Below are 19135 nucleotides of genomic sequence, written 5' to 3'. Positions count from 1 at the left end.
GAGAGAGAGAGAGAGAGAGAGAGAGAGAGAGAGAGAGAGAGAGAGAGCGAGCAGAGCAATGAATTGGGCATGCAACTTTAAAAAAAAAGACTTGAAAAAGAACAAATTGAAAATTCCTAATTAAACACCAAAATGGAAATAATAAAAATCAAAGGAGAGATTAATAAAATTGAAAATAAGAAAACCAATGAACTAATAAATAAAACTGGGAGGAGGTTTTTCTGAAAAAAACTAAAACAATTAAACCATTGGTTAATTTGATTAAGAAAGAAAAAACCTCAAATTACTAGTATCAAAAATGAAGAGGGTGAATACACCACCAATGAAGATGAAATTAAAGCAATTATTAGGAATTATTTTACCCAATTACGTGCCAGTAAAAACTGACAATCTAAGTGAATTGGATAAATATTTATAAATATACAAATTTCCTAGATTAACATAAGAGCAAATAGAATACTTAAATAACCATATTTTAGAAAAAGAAATCGAATAAGCCATCAATGAACTCCCTGAGAAAAAAATTCCTAGGACCAGAGAAAAAGGTAAGGAAGGTAGCTTAGTGGTTTCAGATTTCAAACTATTGCAAAGCAGCAATCATCAAAACAATCTTGTACTGGCTAAGAAACAGAGTGGTTACTGGAATAGATTAGGTACATAATACACAGCAGTAAATGACTGTAGTAATCTAGTGTTTGATAAACTCAAAGATCCCCACTTTCTGGGTAAGAACTCACCTTTCAATAAAAATTGCTGGGAAAACTGAAAATCATTTTGGTAGAAAGTAGGCATTGACCAGTATCTCACACCATATACAAAGATAAAGTAAATGTGGATACATTATTTAGACATAAAGGATAATATCATTAATAAATTAGGGGAGCATGGAAAAATATACCTGTCAAAGCTATGGATAAGGGAAGAGTTTATGACCAAACAAGAGATAGAGAGGATTAAGAGAAATAAAAGTTTTAATTACATGAAATTTTTTAAAACTTACACAAACAAAACAAATGTAATCAAAACTAGAAGAAAAACATGAAATGGGGGGGGGGTGAATTACAAGAAGTTTCTCTGATAAAGGTCTCATTTCTCAGATATATAGGGACCTGGGCTAAATTTATAAAAGTAAAACTCATTCTGCAGTTAATAAGTGGTCAAAGGATACAAATAGAAAGTTTCCAGAAGAAGAAATCAAAGCTATCAATAATAACAAGCAAAAAAATCTTCTGGGAGTAGAAGCAGAACCTCCCCGCTGCTCCAGCTTCCACCTTCCCCAATCTATGTAAAAAGGGGACTCTAAACAAACTTTGGAGCTGCAGAACCCACAAAATGATACAGAGAAGCTAACCTCCCACTGAGGACAGCCCAGAAGGCTGGCAGGAATTGGCCAGTCCAGTGCTATGGGAGCCGAGCTCAGCCCCACCAAGGCTTTAGGCCCAGGGTGGGCCTGACTAGCCTCCAGCCAGAGGGACTCCAGATCAGCAGCAGCTGTGGCTGTTTCCAGATTTAACAACGCATAGATGCGAAGGACAAAGTGAGAGGTCAGTGCAGTCTGGTCTTTGAGACCCAGCAAGTGGGAGTGCGTGGCTTTTGCCCTGGGGTGAGAAGCCCCTGAGACGCCAGGACAGCCAGCCAGCACCATGTGGCAGCTTCAGCTCCTGGCCTGCAGAGTGTAGGGGGGACCAAGCACGAGTCTGAGGGGTAACCGCTCTTGTTTTAACCTGCTTGGATCTGGATTGCAGCCTAGGGTGGAGGTCCTGGGCTGTGTGCAGCTTGGCAGAGCATGTGGAGACCTCAGAGAGGGCACCCATCTAATACCTCTGACAGCTGAGAAAATCCCAGCATTTGGGATGAAAGCTCCCCTGTCTGGTGGCAGAGTTCTACTGTGGCAAAAAGCCCAGGGGTCAAATGACTGAGGGATGACATGACCAGGCAAAGGAAACAAAGCAGACAGAAGATTCCAATGTTAGACTCCTATTTTGGGGACAAAAAGGAGCAAAGCATGGAACAGGAGGAAGACAGTGAAGTCAGAACTCCCGCACCAAAAGCTTCAAAGGAAAATACAAGCTGGTTACAGGCCATAGAGGACCTTAAGAAGCAGATAAGAGAAGTGGAGGAAAAATTGGGAAGAGAAATGAGAACAATGCAAGAAAATTACGAAATGAGAGTCAACAGCCTGACTGAGGAAAATCACACCTTTAAAAAATAGACTAACTCAAATGGCAAAAGAGGCTCAAAAAGCCAATGAGGAGAAGAATGCCTTAAAAAGTCCAATTTGCCAGATGGAAAAAGAATCTCAAAAGCTCAATGAGGAGAATCATGGCTTCAGAATTAGAGTGGAGCAAATGGAAGCTAATGACTTTATGAGAAATTAAGATGCTGTTAAACAGATCCAAACAAATGAAAGAATAGAAGGCAAGGTAAAATATCTCATGGGAAAAACCACTGACCTGGAAAATAGATCCAGGAGACATAATTTAAAAATTATTGGCCTACCTGAAAGCCATGATCAAAGTAAGAACCTAGAAATCATCCTCCAGGAAGTTCTCAAAGAAAACTTCCCTGATGTTTTAGAACCAGAGGGCAAAATAGAGGTTGAAAGAATCTACCAATCACCTCCTGAAAAAGATCCCAAAAAGAAAACTCCTAGGAATATTATAGCCAGGTTCTGGAATTCCCAGATTAAGGAAAGAATATTAGAAGCAGCCAGAAAGAAACAATTTGAATATTGTGGAAACACAATCAGGATAACCCAAGATCTGGCAGCTTCTACACTGAGGGATTGAAGGGCTTGGAATATGATATTCCAGAGGTCAAAGGAGCTGGGATTAAAACCAAGAATCACCTACCCAGCAAAACTGAGTATCATGCTTCAGGGGAAAATATGGTCATTCTGTGGAATAGAGGACTTACAAGCATTCTTACTAAAAAAAACCAGAGTTTGAATAGAAAATTTGACATTCAGATACAAGAAGAAAGAGAAGCATGAGAAGGTAAACAGGGAAAAGAAATCATAAGGAACTTATCAAAGTTGAACTATTAACATTCCTACATGGAAAAACAATAATTGTAACTGATGAAACTTTTCTCAGTAGTTGAAGGGAATAGAAATATATATATATATATTATATGTCTATATATGAGGGTATATGGTCATATGAATACATATGTGAATGTGTGTATATATGTTTACAGGTATACATAGAAAGAGGGCACAGGACCAATTTAACAGGAAGGGATGATTTAAAAGGTGAAATTAAGAGGTGAGAGAGGAATATAATGAGAGGAGATGGGGAGAGACAGAATGGATAAACTATCTCATATAGAAGAGGCAAGGAAAAATGGTTACAATGGAGGGGAAAAATAGGAAGGCAAAAGGGAATGGGTCAATCTTATTCCCATTGAATTTGGCTTGAGGAGGGAATGGAAATACACACTAAAAAGGGTTATCTCACCCTCCAGGAGAGTAGGGGGGAAGGGGATAAGAGGAGGGATGATGGAAGGGCAGGCTGGGGGGGAAGGAAGTTGGAAGCACCCACTTTTGAAAAGGGATGGGATCAAAGTAGAGAATAGAACAAGTGGGAGGTGGGATAGGAGGGAGGGAAATATAGTCAGTCTTTTACAATATATCTACTATGTTATTGTTTTGCATTAGCCACACATGTACAACCTATACTGAACTGCCTATCTTCACAGTAAGGGTGGGTGACAAGGGAGGAAGGGAATGAATCTGGAATTCAAAGTTTAAAATCAAACATTCAAATATATTATTAATACTATTTTACATGTAATGGGGAAATAAGATATACAGGCACTGGGGCATAGAGATCCACTGAAAAAGTCTAAAGGGGTATGGGATAAAATATGGGAGAGAGCAGATTGGAGGAGGGGATATCCTGTGGGAATACTATTTTGGGGCAGTGGGTAGGGGAAAATCGGGGAGAAAATTTGTAACTCAAAATCTGGCAGAAATGAATGATGTAAATAAGAAGTTAATAAAGCATTTGAAAAATTTAAAAAATCCTCTAAATCACTACTGATTTAATAAGTGCAAATTAAAACAACTCTGAGCCACCACCTCATATCTATTAGATTGGCTAAAATGACAGGAAAGGAAAATGACAAATGCTAGAGTAGATGTGGGAAAATTGGGACACTATTTTACTCTTGGTAGAGTTGTGAACTAGTCCAACCATTCTGGTGAACAATTTGGAACTACACCCACTCAGCTATAAAACTGTGTATTTGCTTGGACTCATCAATACTACTACTAGTCTGTAGATCCCAAAGAAATCAAAAGAAAAGGAAAAGGGTCTGTTTACAGAAAAATAATTATAGTAGCTCTTTTTGTGATGGCAAAGAATTGGAAATTAAGAGGTTCTCATCAATTGGGGAAAGGCTGAAGAAGTTGTGGTATATGATTGTGATGTAATCCTGTGGTGCAATAAGAAATGATGGTCAAGATGGTTTAAGAAAAACCTGAAAGATTTATATTAACTTATGCAAAGTGAAGTGAACAGAACCAGAAGAATATTGTATACAGTAACAAAAATAGTTTAAGGTTGATCAACCATATAAGACTTGGGTAAGACAATGATCTAAGAGAATTCCAAAGGATCCATGATGAAAGATTCTATTCATCTCCAGAGAGAGAACTGATAAACCCTGAACACAGAATGAAGCATACTTTTTTCCTTTCTTTATTTTTATTGTTTTATCTTGTGTTTTTTAGCAACATAGTTATATATGTTTTGCATGACTTTACATATATAATCTACATCAGATTATTTGTCTTCTCAAAGAGGGGAGTGAGGCAAAAAGGAGGGAGAGAATTTGGAACTCAAAAAATGTTTAAATGATGTTTAATAATACTGATATGTAATTGTGAAATATTTAAATAAAATAATTTTTAAAAATTTCTTTATCCCTTTACAACCTAAAGACATTGTGCTTCAAAGTACCTCTATTCTCACCTTACCACCAGAAATCTTGCCTAAAGGGTTCAGAAGAGAGCAATATCAGAGGGACTGCCAAGGAAAGAATTTCCCTAGCTGCCATCATCTCATGAGAAGACCTGTGAGAGGGATCTACTTGATGAGAGTTATCATACAGCCATATAGAACCATTGCTTTATCCTATACCTCTTACTCTCGGAAGGGCCAAGAGAAAATGTCAAAAATTTCTGGTTACTTTGTTCCACCCAAAAGATCCTGACACAAGGGAAGGGAAGGCAGTGTTAAGTCCCTACCTCTCTATGGGCTGAAGCTGAGAGTAGGCAAGTACCAGACTGATGGATAGTGAAAGTAAATCTCTAGCAGCTGAATAGTTGGCAGAACAAATATGGCTCATATTAATGCTGTTCAGCAAACTGATTATTTGACCCCACCCACTCCCTCCTAGTGTCAGCCTTAACTGTACATCTAAGTTACATCTTTGGCATTGCTGAAGCATAGCATCATCAAACTAGATTTTAAAACTGGCATTTAAAATAAATACAAAAAGAGAACAGCAAGTCTTTATTATAGCCTCCTTCCTCTTCCCTTAAATCGAATTATGCTTCTTATGTTCTAAAGGGTTTTTTTAATTTGTCTCTTCTCAACTTTAAGAAGGACCTCATCTGTTTATTTTCCTTTTGATCAACTAATAACTATCCTTATTAGCCAACTGTATTTATTAGTGAAATAAAGATTAAGGTTAACCCAACTGATTGATTTGATTTAGGGAATATAGTCACTATCCACTTATAAAAGAAAGGTTATAATTTTAAAAAGTAACCTCCCTGACAATCAGAGCTTTCCCAAAATGGCATCAATTGTATTAGGAGATAGTGAGGTCCCCATCTTTAGAAGTCCTCAAGTAGAGGACAGATGATCACTTTTCAGGGATATTGTAAAAGGGATTCCTGTTCAAGTATAATTTGATTTAGATTTTCTCTGGAGCTTCTAAATCTGAAATTCTGTGAACAAATAGCAAGAAGTTCTTATTCCTCTGTGGCAATCTTAGGATAGAGAGGTCCTTGCAGCCCTTGGACTCTGCTTCTGGATGATGCCAAGGTTTTTCTATTTATGAATTCAACAAGTATTTATTGAGAAACTACTACATGCAAGACTCTTCAAACATGAAATATTCTCATATGAGAGTATTGAACCTGCCGAAATAAGCAAATCAGAAACTTAAAGGGGCCTTTATCAAGTTTCTTACCCTATCAATTAATAGCATCTTCTAGGACTATTACTAATTTCTAGCACAGCCCACAACGTTGGTCACTTTAGGAAGTCCATGCCAGACATCAAAATCACCCAGGCACTGTGCCCATCAACACCTTAAATTCACATAACTCAGGAATCTCTGAGTTGGAAGGGAGCTCAGAGAGCATCTAGTCTGACTTGTATGGCATAATAATCCCTTTCAACAATCTCAGAAAATAATCATACAGCCTCTCCTTGAAAACCTCAGTAACAAGGAACTCACTGCCTCCCAAAATCATTCCACTGTGGACAGCCCTAATTAATTAGCCAGAAATGTTTCCTTGTATTGAGTCTAATCTGACTCAGTCATTTCCATCTATTGCTCCTAGTTCTTGTTTCTTAGAATCAAGAAGAATCAGTCTGACCCCTCTACCATGGTTCACATAAATCTTCTCATCCTCAGTTTCTTTAGTCAATTGTTATATGGCATGGTTTCAGTTCCTCTCATCATCATATTGGTCACCCTCCTCTGGAGATGGTCCCTCTTGCCAATGTCCTTTCTTTGATCTTGTGACCTGCTAGGCCATGAAAATACACACGTATATAGCACTTTATACTTTGGAAAATGCTTTCTGATGACAAGTCCATGAGGTAGGCAGCACAAGTATTGTTATCTCCATTTTACTGGTTCTGAGAAATGAAACCACTTGCCCAAGATCACCAGCTAGTGAGTGACAAAAGTGGCATTTGAGACAAGGTCTCATAATTCCAAACCCAGCATTCTACCCAACTTTACCATGCTTGTTCTCTACCAACTGCCCATTCCCTGGTGGAGCTTAAAACTTACAATTCCAATTCTACTAACTCCACAAACTGATTTCCCATAGCATAGTAGCATTCTGCTTTCAGAAAGTTGATTGAGTTTTCACAACTGAAATTTACATCAGGGCATCAGAGAGCATAGTCATCCGTTCACAGTGAGACTATCCCAATAATTCCTCCACTATGTAATTTCAGTTAAAGCTGCTAACTATAGTCTATAATTAAGTTAACAGTCAAGACCTGACTGCACCTCTCTCTCTCTCTCTCTCTCTCTCTCTCTCTCTCTCTCTCTCTCTCGCTCGCTCGCTCTCGCTCTCTCTCTCTCTCTTTCTCTCTGTCCCCCACCCCCCTAAATATCACCTATCATCTGGCCCACAAGTGGTACTTCCAAGGGTTTTGGCTTCCCTCTGACTCCAACCCTCACTACCTATACCATATACATGTTAAGTTTCCTATTTTGCAACATGGAAACCAAAGCATCAGAGGAAATAGGAAACACTGTGCTAACATGACTATAGTATTGATGAATAAAAAAACATAACCCCCAGGCTAAGCTGCCAAATAAGTAGTGAATTAATTTCCGTAAAGTACTCCAATATTACAAAGGTGTGTTGAAAGGTGTCTGCTCATGTTTCAAATTAAACGCACTGCTGGTCAGCATTAGCACCTCGGCTTTGAACAGCAGCCATTTGCCTATAACACTTCAGGGGCTGGGAAAAACGGATTTGCCGTTCACACTGGAATAATTAGAACATGTCAGGAAGAATTAATTTCCTCATTTTTCAAAAGGATACACAGAAATTACCATGTTATTATATGACAGGGTCCCTTGGAGAATTGTATTAAATTTAATTTCTAGCGCAGCCCACACAACAAATTAAAGTCATAAATAAGATGGAAAGAAGGGGGACGCAGAGCATATGTTTATGGCGATGAGTGAAGCCAAGGGACCAGAAACAACTATCTTCATTTCATTTTATTTAAATCAGCCAGACACTGTGTATCTGAATGACAGCACTTGTTAATGGTGCTGAGATTATAGGCTCCTTAATTTCAGAATACAGAAGCAGTCAGTCAGTATTTGAAATGGTACCATTTTCTACAATGCAAAAATTAGTATAAATTTACTTCCCTTTCAAGGCAGCTTCTTTTTGCCCTGCAGCAAGTTGGACAAAGATGAACTTATTTTTAATAATAGTCTGCCTTGCCATTTTCCTTCTCTTTGGGAGGAGGAGAGGGGGAGGCAATGTTCTTTGGGAAAATGAGGAGGAAAAAGACATAGAAAGTATCATCAAGTCAACTGATATTGTAAGCAAAGGGCTTAGGCTTAATTCTGCAGGATTCCAAGACTAGAAGAAACCCTAGAAACCATCATTTTACAGAGGAAGAAATTGAGGAATCATGTAAACTTCTTAAGTGGCTCTCCCAAACTGGAAGCTGAGAAACCAAATAATTTCTAAAAAGAAACAGTTTCTCACTTTAAATAAATGTTGGGAAGTTTACCCTGCTTACAAGTTTGGGGGTGCAATTTAGCTGATCCTCTCTCCATTTTAACCCTGAAAAGCAATAGGCTCAGTACAATCAATCAACCAAAAATATCTGATTTGAAGTCGTCACCAAATGCTACAATCCACAACACCCAAGTTCCCACAACCTGAGTGAGCTACACGTATTCCTTTTCTCAGTCTTCTAAGTCTTTTCTCAGTGTGGGTATTCATGTGCAACCTTAGTCCTCACTCACACAGAGTATGGCCACTCTCACTGATGGTCAAATCATTCAACACTAAAGTTAACTCAAGCTCGATTGAATGACATTAATAAAACTTTAATAAACACATTATAAAATATTTATACTGGCTGAAAACTGCTTCTCCTCCCCTCCCTTATACAGCCCTACACTGTTACTTGTACAAGTTATAGGCTAAAATATTCAAACCAGATGAAATTATGTGCAACACTTGAATAAACTATAATGGGCTCAACAATTTATTATCAAAAACATGAATTAGAAATGTTTTCTCTCCTCCAGCGTTTAGAATAGCAACTTACTAATTTTTAGGGGGTGGGACTCAGACCTGGTTTTTTTTGTTTGTTTTGTTTGGGGGGGGGGGTTGGTATTAGGGGACTCCTAGGGCAGAAACTCCTTATACCAATGCTGACAGGCAACTCCTCTGTAATTTATGGAGTTAGAGAGTTGCCTGAGGTACGGAGAGGTTAAGTGATTTTGCCCAGGGTCACAGAACCAGGATGTGTCAGAGGCAGGGATTGAACTTTCGTTTTCCTGACTCTAAGGCCAACTCATTACCAATCCATCACACTGCCCCTCAGATTATACTTATTAATACATTTCCCAATCCATTATAATCACATTTTATTTAACCTGTTCCCTTTTTTACATTCTAATAGATTTGTGATATCACTGTATTCCCTCCAATGTTAAAGATTGTGATTCATCCGTTCCATTAGGAAAACATGTATTAAATACATATAAGTCATAGGATCATGGATTTAGAAGCCATCTGTTCCAGTTCCCTTAGCATATACTGGAGGAACAGAAGCCAAGAGGTCCCAACATTGTCTCTATCCATAAGCAATCCTTCCTGTAAGACCAAATTTCAATCACAGGAGAAAAGACCAGAAAACTATTTGTATTCTTCAAAGGAAACAATAATGGGAGAAAAAATTGAAGAAACAAAAAAATGAATGGGTTTGCTCATTGACCATTTTTTCTCCCTGATACAAAATTTAATGTTCGTAGACAGACTTAAGGAGGTTCAGATGCTTAAACCTCAGTATTATAACCATAGTCTCACAAAGATTCCAGCACATTCTCTTGCCTATAAACTGAAGATGTTCACAAGGTGAAAAGAGAGTTTGAACACTTTAAGAAATGACTGTCACGAAATGGAGCCCTCCCTTGGGGGCAGCAAACTTTAAATAATTTGTGAATCAATTAACTGGCGACTCTCTACATAACACAGATTTCACACTCTCAGGTCACTGCATTATCAGCCTGATACGAATCATAACATTTTGGAGAAAAGTTCATAATTGAAATCATTAATTAATTTAACAGGACTTTTAGTTATGCATTGCATTACACAGCTGTAAAGGAGCAGAGATTAATTAGTTGTTTCTCTGACAATTTTCACTGCAGTTATGACTTGGTTACAAAACTTTTCAACCTGTGAAGTATGTCATGCCAGGTATCATTTGAAAGTGACCAAGTCAAGTAAAGTTAACTATCAGAAACTACAATTTTTTTCAATATGATGATGGTAATCATTGAAATATTTCTCCAGGAGGAAAAAAAGTGAATATTTCACAGTCTATCCACCCCTTAGAAATGAAAATTGCAGCAGGAATCGATCCTTAAAATGTAGATGACAAATGTAGAAGATGTCCCCAACTCATCTTCTCGTCAACAAGCTGATGCAAGAAACCTTCAATCAGTATGTTTAGCATGTCCAGAACCTTAAAAAGGAATGTGAAGGAAAAACTATGTCATGTGACCAAAAGAATCTGTACATTACAGTTCACTTTCTAAAAATCTCTGATTTCCTTCACTCAATGCAGGTGCCACCTTTTAATACTAGTTCTTTCTATCCCTCTTAGAATTAGACAGCTCTCCCTTGTCCTCAAATTTTCCTGTACATACCTCCCTGTGAGCATGTTCTGTCTCTCCAATAGAAAGTAAGTTCTTTGAGGGTAGAATAATAGTTTGCTTGGTTTGTTGGTTTTGTCATTGTATTCGCCAGCTGGGAATACTGTGCCTCACACAAATCAGGCACTTAATAAAAGTTGATGGATTTGGATTGGATTAAATTAGTGAAAGTTTCATGTTTTGGACAACTGAATACTTTAGAAACACCGATGGGTTGTTTAGCAAAATTAATCAGTTAACAAAGTCATCATGTCACATCACATGACATAGCATTGTGGCATCTTTTTTAACAGATACATTTCTCATTTATTATATTTTAAGTGCCAAAATATAGACAACTAAGATGCTAATAAAAAAGGCAGTTTATAATTTTCCTAGGAAAGTTTTATGGCTGGGTTTTACTGTATGCAGCTGGAAGAAAATGAACTTTTTTTCAGAAGCATGTAAGGCAGTGCCAAATTTCATTTCTCCAAAGCTCTCAGGTTTATTTTTTTTCTTTCCCAAACTTTCTATCATTTCAAACTATTTATGTGTGTGTATATATATATAATGTGTATATATGAGATATAAATGTTAACTATATAAAATATATTACCCATAATAGGCTCACACCATACTCCAAACTTAAACCTAATACTAAAAGACCATTATTAGAAAGCAATGCAACTGCAGAAAAAGATCTCAGAGATCATATACTCATTTTGCACATGAGGAAGCAGAAGCCCAGAGAAGGTAGGAATCTGCTTAAAGTCCCACAGGGAGTAAGTGTCAGAATTGGGATTCAAACATAGGTCCTCTGACTCCAATTCCTGTACCTTTTCCATTGAACCACATTGTTTCTCATGGGTTGGATATTACATCTATTCTAGATGCACTCTAAAAAAACACAATAGTCAAAGTCGTGATGAAATTTGGGATCAAACAGAAGGCAGAGGTGACTGTTCAAATAGCCAGCACATTTGGGTGAAACAGATAAAGTACACTTACAAAGCACTATTAATTTGTCAGTGAGTCTTCATTTGCTTCCTCCCAGGGGCTCCATTAAATGCAGAGTAGCCACAGTTCTGATCAGGGACTTTCCTTGTGCTCCCTAAACTATCCAATACACATTAAAAATAGGTTGACAACAAAAATGCTTTATTTTACCTCTTTCTTCTTCCTCAAAATTAAAATATTCTTATCATCTACAAAGACAACAACCTCCTCCTCCATCTTCTGTTTTCTTTCCCTCCAATCCACCTTTAACACTGCTGCCTAAATGATTTTTCTTATTCATAGATATGATAAGATTTTCCATCTATTGAAAAATCTTCAGTGCTCCCTCCCATCCACCAAGGAAAGTCTGAACTCTGTCCAGCCCAGCGCCACCCTCCATGTATAGATTTATTCATATTATCCTTTTGACATACATAACTAACATGAGTGTGACAAACTGCTCTCTCTAGCCCTACTTCAAACATGTCCTATGCTTCCCTGACTCAGAGCCCTGGCTTCCATTATGCCCTCTGTCTGAAATGTTCTCCCTCTCACATCTTTGACTGCTGGATTCCTACTCATCCTTGCAAGTCCAACCCCAAACTCAAAAGGTACCATCTCCAAGAAATGCTACCTGATCCCTTGGATCTGTAATGACCCTCCCCTCTTAGGACTTATACATTATTTTGCTTTGTACGTTTTTAGTGCATTTATCATGTAATTGCCAAATTATGTCTAACATAAGTTTTACATCTCCCAGGTACCTAGCATGTTGCTTGGCACACTGAAGGTAATTAATGTGTATTGAATGAATGAATCATGTATCTCTGTCCTCCTTTGTTAGGGGTATTAGAATTGCCTGTCAGGGCTCCTCCCAATGTTTTTTTCACTTATTAGTCTCCCGCATACTGGAATCAAAAAGAGAAGTGATGCCCCATCTCACATCATCCACAGTCTCCTCCCGAGTGACAAATGTTTGGAATTAAATTAGCTATACACCAAACTCCCAGTTTAAAGTGCTACATGTATTGTTGTAGAGTAGAGAGAAATGGATTTGAAATTAAAAGCCCTGGGTTCTACTTCTGGCTGTCATTTACTCTCTGGGCAACTTTGGGCAAGTCCCTTCAGCTCTCTGGGACTCTTATTCTCTACTTGTAAAATTGGAGGCTTGGATTAAATTATCTCTAAGATCCCTTCAAGATCTGACACTCTAGGAGTCTAAGAAAAGCCCAGCAAGGCTTCAAGCTTGCTGGTAACCTGGTATACAAGCTATCGACTTTATCTTACTTTCATACTGAATAGGAGGTGATAAGGCGAACGCAGGGGCAAGGGGGAAAGCTGGAAAAGGAAGAGATAAACCTCCATCACTTCATCCATACAAGGAACATCTTGTGCAACGAGAACATTCCCTCCACCATTGCACATGAAGACTATCCTAAAACATCAAGTCTTAGTTACCTAGAGTATTAAGTGGTTAAAATAACTGGCCTAAAGTCACAAATTCAAAGAAAGTATGTATATATCAGTGACTGGTCTTGACTACATGTCTTCTCTTCTGTTAAGGCAACTCTTCATCCATCTGCCATGTTGTCTCTCTGTGAAGCCCCAGAGGAAAGGCAACTCTTGACAGAGTTGGTCTGGTCAGCAATATGCATTTAAGATATGGCTTCCCTGGGGCAGGGCCACAGGCTCTGAGGAATGGACAAAGGGAAGCTGATCAGCTAAAGGACAGTGAGAATTATAACCATGGCACTCTAACCAACTGATCTATCAAGTAATATAAAAGCACTGGTAGTTTTCTTAAACCTACAGCAAGGTACAGCAGAAAGGGTGTTAGATCTAGACTCAGGTAGTGTGGGTTTGAAGCCCATCTCTGTGGTGTGTTATACAGGGTATCCCACAAGTCTTAGTGAAATTTTAAGCTATAAATATTAAAAGTAGTTAATGTTCAAAATTCCACTAAGACTTTTGGGACACACGATGTGTGTGAGGTTGAGGAAGCTGCTTAACCCCTCAGACCTTCATTTGTTTCTTTTCTTAAAAATGAGTGAGTTGGGCTAAATCAGAGGTGTCAGAAACCTGGCCTTTGGACCACACCCATCCCACAACACTCTGGAGTTCTGTCCTAATCAGATTAAAATGTAATAGAAAATAATTAACAAAATTAATGAAAATACAATATAATATAGATGACATCGATGTGTGGCTTTCTAAGTCAATATGCCACCCACAGGAATCCTTTTAGTGGTCCTGGTTTCTATTTGCTTTTGACACCTAAAAGACCTCTTACCATCCTTCAAGCTCTAAATCTAGAAAACCACTCCCACTGAAAGTGTTCTTTAATGCCTCTTCCTATCATCTTCTAGTTTTAATGGACAGCTAGTTGGTGGGTTTGACAGAGTGCTAAACTTAGGATCAGCAAGACTGAAATTCAAATCTTCCCTCATACTCTGCTTAGCTGGGTGCCTCTGGGCAAGTCACTTAACCTCTCTCAGATTCAATTTTATTATCTATAAAATAGCACCTATCTTCCAGGATTGTTGTGAGAATCAAATGAGATAATGCATGAAAAATGGTTTATAAATTTTAAAGGGCTGTGCAAGTACTGCCTATTATTATCAGTTCCCAAAAGCTATGCCAGCAGAGAATAAGCTCTGGCTGGCAGGTCCTATCAAACTGAAAAATCTTTGATTATGGCCCCAGTGAAGGGCTTCATATTGATCACCCAACTTGATTAAGTACAGAAGACCTGCTGCCAGGAGGCTGGCCACCAAGTAATTAGGCCCCAGCAGCTTCGAAGATTAGAGGGACAGAGGGTGATGTCAGTAGACAAAGGATCTATACTAAAGAAACCACTGATCTTACACAAGTATCAAAGTACCCTAAAAAGCAAACAGTTGGGTGGTGCAGTAGATGGTGCACTGGGCCTAGAGCAGTTCTCTGAGTTCAAATTTGACCTCAGATACTTTTTAACTATGTGACCCCAGACAAGTCACTTAACCCTGTTTACCTCAGTTTCCTTAGCTGTAAAATAAAGTGGAGAAGGAAATGGCAAATCACTCCAGCATCTTTGTCAAGAAAACCTCAAATTGGGTTGTGAAGAGTTGGCCACAATTTTAATGACTCAACAACAACAACAGAGCTTATTCAAGTCTTGATATGAGAAGGAACTGAAATTCCCAGAATCTTCCTTGTATCCATTAGGGTAGGGGAGTCTCTGGGGCGGTTTGAGCTTGCTGGAATAAGCCTGTTTGACAGGTGACTGAGGGCTGGCTGAGCATGCATCCAGACTGGTCTCCCAGTTTTGAGTTTCCCATTTTCCAATTTGTCCTCTACACAACTGCCAAAATCATCTTCCTAAAACACAGGTCTAATCACACCACTCCCTTGATCAAAAAAACTGACGTGTCTCCCTATTGCCTCTAGGATAAAATGCAAAATCTTTAGACTGGCTTTTAAAGCCCTCCACAAAGCTGCACCAGAACTCAAAATGCCATCTCCATCTTGTAGGCCTTCACTTGGGCCTCCAATGTACTGCCTCCCCACTAGTAAGTCCTAGAATTCTGAGCTTCCTTCAAGGATCAGTTCAGGAAGCACCACCTGGGTGAAATCTTTTGTGATCTTCCCCCAAATTTTACCTTTTTTTCTCTCTTCAAATGATCTCATATTTATTTATTTGTATAGAGTATAAGCTCCTTGAGAGCATGAATTGCTTTCCTTTCTGTTTTATTACCCTTGTAATTAGCATAGTTCCTTGCACAAATTGGAAGCTTACTGAGTATTTGTTCAATTGGATGGAATCACTTATCTTGATATATGATCATTCCATCTAAACAGTATTTACAAACGCTTAATATTACCCTTCAGTGCATTCTAATAAAGAAAACAAAAGGAAACAAGAATAGAAAAATGTGTCCTTCCCATTTTAGTTTGGGAAAGAGAGCACATTGGGTCTTGGACATCCTCACTCTGCCAATCTGACAGATGTCTAAATTGTGGTATAGAGGTGGGCCTTGTCGACAGTCTCTTCGTGTGTCAATAGCTGACCCAAGAATGAACTCAGAGCCTGAAGAAACCTGGGCAGGGTTCGATCTTTGGCTTCTCAGCACACCCTGTAAATGGGGACAGCACCAAAGAAAAAGATTCAAAGGAATTCTTCCCTTGGGACACCATGAAGTAGGGATATTAGCCATGGGAAAATTTCACCTGATAAGTGAAGACTCCCTTGTCTTGTTTTACTCCACTTAAAGTTTGTAATCCACATCAAAGCCTGTGGGGAAGTAGGTGGTACCATAAGCCCAAGTGCATACATACTATATGAAATCTTCCCTCACTCAGAAAAGTAAAGGAATATTTAGCTCTCGTCTTTTCTGAATGTAACTGAACATCTTGCTATCCATACAGTATTACAGTTTACATGTACACACACCTATATACATTTGCAAAAGACCAAATCCTACATCCTAATTTATTTGGAGTTACATGACTTCCAAAGTCAAGTGCCTCCTCCCATATCCAGTCTTTCCTGATTCCCCCAGTGGGCAATATTCTCCCCTCTCCTTCACCCTGAAAGTCACTTTGTATTTATTTTTTTTGTATATATAGCCAGAGAAGTTGCATGTATAATTTGGACTTAATTTCTCCAGTTGTTTCCCTCCAGCATAATATAAGTCCCTTAAGAAGCAAGAACTGTCTCATTTTTATCTCGTGTGTAGCATGGTGACCAATACAAAGTAGGCACTTACTAAAATACATATTGAATTAAATGTATGTATTTGGTTTATTTATAAGCAAAGTGTCTTAAAAGTCTTAGTGTAGTATGAAACTTTTAATAACAGAAAACTACACTAAGACTTCTGGGACATCCTATATGTATATGAGTCTGTCCATAAAGGGTTTAATATGCTTGTTCATAAACAATATTCATTTTATATGGTAAAGTGACAAAGGACAGAAATCACATCACATTCATACACAGTCATTTACAACATTCAAAAGAGCACAGAATAATCCAGAAGCTCTGAAGGATGTTAACAGGTCTTCTTTAATGGCCCTAAATGATATGGCTTTCAGTGACCATATTATTTTTAAATGAACATTATTATTATTATATTTCATCATAATAGCATATATCTTTATGGTGCATAAAGGATTCTTATCCACACCAGACCTATGAGTGCAAATATTATTATCCTCATTTAACAGATGAGGAAATTGATCTCAGACAAGCTGTGATTTGCCTAAGACCTTATAACTAGTAAGTGGTAAAGTCCAGACTAAAAGCCAGGTGTTCTGACAATCAGTTCAAAGTTCTATGCCATGCTACCTCAAATCTTCCTAGGTGCAGAACAGCTGGGTGAATATCACGTAAATACACCTTTACCTTCCACAATATTCTGGAATCTCATTGTTGGAATTGCTTTGAGTGTCCTGACCTTGAGTTCAATGAGGCTTGGATCTGGCACATCTGACCACTTTGAAACTCTCCTCTGGAGCAGGATCACACAGTGATTACAAACAAATTAGACAAACCTATCTCCACTTACAGACGTATAGATGCAGTGGTTTGTTTACACTCAGTGTTGTGGAAACTGCCTGAGCCAGTACCAGATTTAGGGTTAAACCTTTGGGTTTCTCATTGATGGCCCTACAATAAATAAAGATTCAAAGGGGCTTGATGTCAAGAGTACAGTTTTTCAGAAAGATAACCATTGAAACCAGAGATTCTAAACTGGGGTCTGTGAACTTGTTTTGTTTTGATTTTAGTTATTTTGATAAGTATCTTCCAATATAATTTGTTTTCTTTGAAACCCTATGTATTTTGTTTTACGCATGTAAAAGCATTTAGAGAATGGATCAGAAGGTTTCACCATACTGACAAAGAGATCCTTGACAAAAATGGTTAAGAACTCACCCTCTAGATCCAATTGATATCTGCCCAGGCAATAAATCTTAGTCATAATCCCTCAAAGACTAAAGGGGTTTGGGTGCCCAAATCGACAGAACTCCAGACAAAGAAAGGACGACTAGGTTTCTTTTTACAGAGGAAGAAGGAAGGAATGAAGGAACAAAGGAAGGAATGAAACAGGAAACTAGGGAGGAAGGAAACAGAATACTAGGAAGGAGTATTTCCCTAGTTGAACTTTTTGATAAAATAGGTACAAAGCTCTTTAGGATTTCTCCTAGGCAATGCAAGCCTCATGGAGCTAAAAATTAGCATCCATCTAGGAATGGAGGGAAAATCATGTCACCACCCCATTGCCTGCCTTAGTCTAAATTCCTCAGTCTAGCACTCAAGGCACATCCTCTGTGAATTGTAGATGCTAAAAAAAACCTTATGTGAACTCCATGGCATATTCATTGTTACTTAACCACTGATTTTTAAGGGTACTCTCAGTCTGCCCAGTTTAAAAAAGAAAATCGTTTTACTGAAGAATTGGAGAACTATTAACACAGGCAATGAGACAAGAATGACAGAGAAATGCCATGCTATGTCCCTCAACTACCTTTTTTTTTTTCCACTTCTCTCCTACACAAATCCCATGTTCCAGACAAATGGCAATGGATACTTTTCAAATTCCCACCTAGTCTTCAAGCCCCAGATCAAATGCCATTTCCTTCAAGAGTTCTCCCGGATCACACAACCTCTTCTCCCCAAGGGAATATGATCTTTCTCATCTCTGACTCCCCTAACACTTTGTGCCTCTCTTATGGCATTTTATAAATTCTTCCTTGTATCATAGTTGTGTGCCTGCCTTATTTCTCCTACCAGACGACAATCTCCTTGAGGACAGTGACTATATTATTTCACTTTATATTCTTAGAGTCGAATACATTGCTTTATATATAATAGATGTTTAACAAACATTGGTGGAATGAATGAATGGATGAATTTTTAATTAATTCAGCTTCTTTGTGTGTGTGTGTGTGTGTGAATGACTTGGAAAATCTGTCTAGGATTCAAGCTAAAGCACCCTGTATAAACTCTCCTTAATAAAAATACTTTTTTTTTTTTTCAGAAGCCTTAGAAAGAGAGAGGGGAGGGCTTGGTAAACTATCTTCACAGAGACTCATTCATATAGAATGGTACATAGACTTAGGTAGCCGATAGCCCCACATCTTGCCTAAGATGTGGCCTAAGAATTTCAGTGGCCACATTTTTTTGCATGGTCAAAATGTTCTCAAACAATTTCTCCAATGTCTGATGCACATAAACAAGTTTTCCTTCAAAACCAGGCATGACGGTCATTTTTTCCTCCTTTTTCTCTTCAACAAACATAGTTATTGTGGAAAACGAAAGGAAAATTCCACTCTTCATTCATGTTTGGGCTCCTCTATCCCACTAGAACATCACATCCTGGCCAGTAATGTAGCATAAGATGTAATTCTACTTATGTCTATTTTTTTTTCTTTAAAAAGGAGCCTGTTTCAAGTCTTTAGTGTTTTCAATAGAGTGTCTGCTTTTTTGCCCTCTCTTGCTATT

The 19135-nt window shown here is 38.2% G+C and overlaps 2 protein-coding genes across 29 annotated transcripts in view; one reads left to right on the top strand and one right to left on the bottom strand.

Annotated features, from left to right (window-relative positions):
* Nucleotides 1-19135, top strand: part of CUNH11orf58 (chromosome unknown C11orf58 homolog) — a 408817-nt gene that overhangs the window by 133398 nt on the left and 256284 nt on the right. The gene's annotated exons all lie outside the window — the stretch shown is intronic.
* SOX6 (SRY-box transcription factor 6) overlaps nucleotides 1-19135 on the bottom strand; it is a 672513-nt gene that overhangs the window by 496936 nt on the left and 156442 nt on the right. The window lies entirely within an intron of this gene.

Source organism: Petaurus breviceps, unplaced genomic scaffold, assembly GCF_028583685.1.
Source record: "Petaurus breviceps papuanus isolate PSGF00001 unplaced genomic scaffold, PetGlider_PUasm1.0 188, whole genome shotgun sequence".
Lineage (NCBI taxonomy): Eukaryota > Metazoa > Chordata > Mammalia > Diprotodontia > Petauridae > Petaurus > Petaurus breviceps.
Note: the sequence above shows the minus strand (reverse complement) of the source record. Positions and strands in the feature narration are given on the sequence as shown.